The following is a 5,742-nucleotide window of genomic DNA, read 5'->3' as shown; positions in this document are numbered from 1 at the left end:
CCCGAGTTCTCTCTGCAGGTGCCCACACCAGGTGTAACTCCCGCTTGCCTGCAAGTCCCTCACCTCTCTCCTCCCCAAAGGGGCACAAACCCCCTTTTTCCAAGTCCGGGGAGCCAACGGTGGGCGCCGCCAACTCCGCCCAGCTCGCGGAACAGGACTATTGGGAACCCAGCTTTTGAGGGATCGGCCTTCCTGTCTTTCCTGTCATTGATTCTGTTCTTTCGGGAGCCTTGAGTGTTTTAGAGGCTTCGGCGAGGCTCCAGGATACTCTCCGCCGGCGACACTCGGCACAGCGCGCACTGGAGGAGGTTTCCCCGCCAGCCCCGCGCGCGCGCGCGCTCACACACACATTCCGGCCCGGCGCGCGGCCCTCGGGGTCCCTGGGGAAGTGGGGGCGGCGCCAGCACCACCCACCGCCCCGGCCTGGGCGGGAGCCCGTGGGGCCCGGTGCAGAACTCGCACCTGGCGAGCCGCTGGCTATGGGGCTGCGAGGGGAATCAGAAGGAAACCTCGCGCTCGGGACCATTCACCCGAGAAGAAGGCTGGGAGCGTGCGAGGGAGGGGAAGGGAAAACTGCTGCAGGTTTGCATTGCCACGGTGGCTGCCGCAGCGCTTTGCGAAAGCCCCAGACCTACCTCTTGGAAGGTGCTGAAGAGGAGGCGGCCAGGGGAGAGGGAAATCCCAGGCAAGGTCTCGGATTTCTCCGCGCGCTTGTCCGGATTGCAAACTGTGACGTTAGAAGATTTTTTTAATTTTTTTTCTTTTTTTGCACAAGCGGTCATGGACATACACACACACAATAAACACAGAACTCGCAGAGGATTTGTTTGCACTCTTTTTAAATTTTTTTTTTTAATTTTTGGTGTTTAGAATTCCTTCCTTTAGGCTTCACAATCTAATAAGCTGCATGGATAAGTGGACGGGAGGAGGACTGGGAGAGGATCTTCCATTGGCCCAGCGTCGGTCTATCGAGCTTTCTTTTGGCGAGCTGAGCACCCAGCCTCTTCCTCACAGGGTTGGGGCCACAGGAGTTAGTTACACAGCAGAGCTCCCGCGGGTCTTGAACCGATTCCAGTTCGACCACAAGTCTGGTGGGTCTTTCTGTAGAGTGGGAGGGAAGGAGAAGGGGTGCAGAGAAGAGCAGCCGCTCTCTCAGCTTCTGGGGCTGGGCCAGCTGCATTGGCCACAACTGCTGCGTAGTCCTGCCATCTCCAGCGATTCAAAAAAAGGAACCACCTGCAGACTGACTACTCTTAAAGAAGGTCTGGCCCAGGGACCTGTTCTCTGAGATGACAGCCCCGACTCCCAGGTGGTCCGCACAAAGTCGAGGCCCAGATGAAATACATCCAGGATTTTTACGTAGAGAGAGGCGCGCCTCAGCAGGAAAGACATTGAGAGCTCAGTACACGAAAAGAAACCAAGAGAGAATTAGCCTCTTCCGGAAACTTCTGGGGGAATATTCGCCTCCCAGCTTTCAAAATCGACCCTACTAAGGGATTTGGAATGCACTTTGTCAGAGATGAACATAAACATTCACCCTAGCCTAGAATTCAGCACCTGGACAGCGACCTGGCTTTTGCTTTAGGGAATTGAAAGTTGTTACTAGCCTTCTCTCTTTTACTGTAAGCAAAAGAGCAAAGAACCTGCTTTTTTATACCTGGAACCATTTATTTATTAAGTAATTCTGTAATGTTAAGTGAGTACCTTCTATACGCTGGAGTGGTCTTCCGTTTTGGTGGTTGTTTTTTGTTTGTTTTTTATTTTTTTTAAAGCATCGATTCTAAATTTATTTTATTTCATTATTTTTTGTGCATACCGTCAAATCAGATCTGACTGGTACAGGAGGAGATTGTTCCTCCTTCTCCAGCAGAGCATCTGGTGGATTTGAACTGTGCACCTCTGAGACTGTAGTTGCAGCTTCTTGCCACTAGGCCACCAGAGCTTGCCGTTTGTTTGTTTTTTAAATGTACGTAGTCCTTGCTTTGAAAAAAGCGTAAAGGCCATATTATCCTCAACCTTTTAAGAACCAGTACAATGAAACCTCATGTCCTCTTTTTCGGTCTGTACACTTACCTTCAGCACTCCCAAAGAACTTTTAATCTACTCCCTATCACCAAGTGCTTGCAATTAATTAATGTAATAGTAGTAGTATGAGTAGAAATAATAGCTTGCTTTATGCCATTCTAAATCCTATACAGGAATTATAGAACGATGGATAGGATCATTGCTCCCATTTTGCAGATGATAAAGTGGAGAACAACGTGGTTGCTTGCCTGAAGTCACACAATCCAATCTGAGAGGCCACTTCTCCTCCATGCTCTGTAATGAGTGACATGTTTCACCTTGAGGGAGGTCATTTTGTATTTAGCAAGGATGCCATTAGACACCCATCAAAGGCAAGATGAAAAATGCAGTGGTAGATTATGGGATTTATAATCTGACTACTTTAAAAGTGAGAGAAGAAAAAGGTCACTGGGAATTAGGAGTAATCAAAGACATTTTTAATGAAAGAATCTGAATGTCGGTTCCATGCCCATGCTGTTCTTGGCACTTGAGATACAGCAAAAAACAATAAACAAAACATGAAACCAACCCAGCAACTCTCTCAACATTTAGATTCCACATTATCATTTTATAGAAGAAAGTTCTCCTGAGATAACTGTCGGGTTGCTGGTTGACATCATGTTTGTTCCAATTTATGGTGACCTCTGTGTGCATAAATGTGATGTTGTTTCAGAATCCCATGGGCTGCCAAAAGAATAAACAAATCTATAGTGAAGGATTAAGGTGCGTCTGATACAGGCCATGGTCTTTGCAGTCACTTGTTATGCATCAGAGAGTTAGACAATGACCAAGGAGGACGAAGGAGAATTGATGTCTTTGAGCTGTGGTGCTGGCGAAGAGTATTGAGAATACCATGGATTGCTAGAAAAACAAACAGATTTGTCCTAGAAAGGGTTAAACCGGGTGGCTCCTTGGAGGCAAGGATTCTGAGGCTCCGTCTAACATACTTTGGATATGTTGTAAGGAGAGACCGGTCCTTGGAGAAGGACATCAGGCTTGGGAGGGTGGAGGGACAGCGCAGGAGGGGAAGGCCCTCTATGAGGTGGATTGATTCAGTGACTGGGATAATCGGGATGGGAGTGTCAGAGACAGTGCGATTGGCACAGGACAGAGCGGAGTTTAGGGCTGTTGTACATAGGGTCGCTATGAGTCACAAGCAACTCAACGGCACATAACAACAACAACAACAACAACAACATACTGAAGGAAGTACAGCCAGGGTGCTCCTTAGAAGGTGGGATGATGAAAGACTTCCAACGAGGTGGATTCACATAGTGATTTGCCACACTGGGCTTGAGCAGGACAGAGATCATGTAGGATAGGGCAGGGTTCAGATGTGTTGACCATAGGGTCTCTATGAGTCTTGGCCAACTTGATGGCACCTAACACCACTCCATAGGGTTTTCAAAGCTATCCCCTTTGGTACAGATCTCTGGTTCTGTGGTATGAGATGCCTCTGTGGTTGCTCAAGATTCTTTAGAATCTTTGGCCTAAATGATTAGCAGTGGTAACCAGGCACCTACAATGCTTCTCTTTTCATGGAAAAGGTGGCAGTTGTTTGCGGGAGCAATTAGCTACACATTCCATTTCTTCTTCCTATTCCGGATTCTCTTTGTTTCTTTGTTGCATAAGAAACTGTTTCTTGAATGGCTGCTTATAAACGTCTTAAGACCTCAGGAACTAAATAAGCTAGGAGGCAAAAAAACAGGAGCACTAAACAACTCCTGCCATTTAAAGGGGAGGTCCCCTGAAACCAGAACCCTAACCTTTTAACCAAGAAACCAAGTTCCATAGTGAGTTTACTTCGTTGTGTATAAGCAACCTCAACAACTACTTTTCTTCTGTTATTGTTGCAAATGTATCTATCACACAACTTTTGCCAACTCAACTTTTACCTAGAATACTACTTACAGCATTACAAATCGTTGGCTGTGCAATTATCCTCATAATCGACATAATTTTTTCTATTATCATTACTTCTTATTCTCCTTCCTTCTCAGTCCTGGAGACCACTAATATATTTTGCTGTCTATACATTTCCTAGTTTTTTTTTTTTTAATATGTGAGATCATACAACATTGATCCTTTTGTGATTGGCTTATTGCATCACTTAGTGTTCCATTCATATTGCAACATGTATCAGATCTTCATTTCTCCTACTGATTGTGCAGTATTGCACTGCATATATATACTATATTTTTTTCATCCATTTATCCGTTAATGAGCATTTAAGTTGTTCCTACCTTTTGACTAGTGTGTATAGTGCTGTGTTGAAAATTGTTAAACACATCTCTTCTTGAGTCTCTATTTCCAATTCTTTTGGATACATGCCTAGGAGTGAATGGCTGGATTTTATGATAGTTCTATTTTTAGTTTACTTAAAGGAACTGTCACATTATTTTCCACTTGGATGTACTATTTTGCATTTCTACCAGTAGAGGATAAGTGTTTCAGTATTCTCATATCCTTGCCAATATTTTTTATAATCTGCTTAGTTCGTTTTTATCTTATCCATTCAAGTAGGAATGAAATGGTATCTCACTGTATCTTTCTGATGATTAATAACACTGAGTATTTTTCCAAGTAATTGGTGTACATTTGAATGTTCTCTGTGATGACATGTATATCCAAACTCTTTGCCCCCAAATATTCCTGTTTTAAGTTTTTTACAGGCATTAGGGAAAGAGAGGCAATCCCTAAATCTCATAAAAAGCTGGATTAATAAATGTAAATATATACCATGCTTATGGATAAGAATATTTAATATTGTTCAAGTACCAATTTTCCCAAGTTTGTCTACAGACTAATTTTCAATCAAAATTTTAAAGATATGTTCTTTGTTTTATAGAAATTGATAAACTATTTCTAAAATTCATCTGAACATACAAAGGATTTAGTACAGCCATAATACTTTGGGGAAAAAGAAGGACAAAGTTAAGATCATTTATTCTACCAGACTTCTAGGCTTATAAAATCACATTAATCACAGAAGTGTTATTCTCGCATGCAATACACAAATAAATCAATTTAACACATATAGAGAGCCGAGAAATAAGTCTCAATGCATAGTTTCAATGATTTTCAATAAAAGCACAAATATATTTTTAAAGAAAAAAAGACCTTTTTTAAAAAAAAAACAAGTGATACTTAAATTATTAACTAGAAATTTCAAGAAAAATATATTTCAATACAGACTTTCAATTATGTTGTTGTTGTTGTTGTTGTTGTAGTTGAGTTGCCTGCTACTCATAGAGACCCTATGTGCAGCAGCTCAATGAACTCAAGCTGGGTTATGGACCTAAATGTAAATCCAGACCCTAGTGATTGGAACATGGAATGTGAGAGCCATGAATGTAGGAAAATTAGAAATTGTTAAGAAAGAAATGGAACGCATAAATACTGACATATTAGGCATTGGAGAGATGAGATGGACTGGCATGGGGCATTTTGAGTCTGATGACCATATGATATATTACTATGGAGATGAAAAGACAAGGGAAAATGGGGTTGCTTTCATAGTAAAAAAAGTAATTTCTAGATCCATCTTAAGTACAACATCGTGAGTGACAGGATTATATCCATACACTTACAAGGAAGTCCAGTGAATACCACTATCATTCAGATATATGCACCAACAACCAGAGCCAAAGAAGAAGAAATAGATGATTTCTACCAACT

The 5,742-nt window shown here is 42.5% G+C and overlaps 1 protein-coding gene and 1 pseudogene across 1 annotated transcript in view; one reads left to right on the top strand and one right to left on the bottom strand.

Moving 5' to 3' along the window:
- Nucleotides 1–731, bottom strand: part of CA10 (carbonic anhydrase X) — a 675,672-nt gene extending 674,941 nt beyond the window's left edge. The window contains exon 1 of the mRNA XM_006889272.1: nucleotides 636–731. The gene's annotated coding sequence lies outside the window, so the exon portion shown is untranslated. The remainder of the gene's footprint in view (nucleotides 1–635) is intronic.
- Nucleotides 732–907: 176 nt separating this feature from the next.
- Nucleotides 908–5,742, top strand: part of LOC102867714 — a 131,380-nt pseudogene continuing 126,545 nt past the window's right edge.

The sequence above is a fragment of the Elephantulus edwardii genome, unplaced genomic scaffold (assembly GCF_000299155.1).
Source record: "Elephantulus edwardii isolate Elephantulus edwardi_28Jun2011 unplaced genomic scaffold, EleEdw1.0 scaffold00077, whole genome shotgun sequence".
Taxonomy (NCBI): domain Eukaryota; kingdom Metazoa; phylum Chordata; class Mammalia; order Macroscelidea; family Macroscelididae; genus Elephantulus; species Elephantulus edwardii.
Note: the sequence above shows the minus strand (reverse complement) of the source record. Positions and strands in the feature narration are given on the sequence as shown.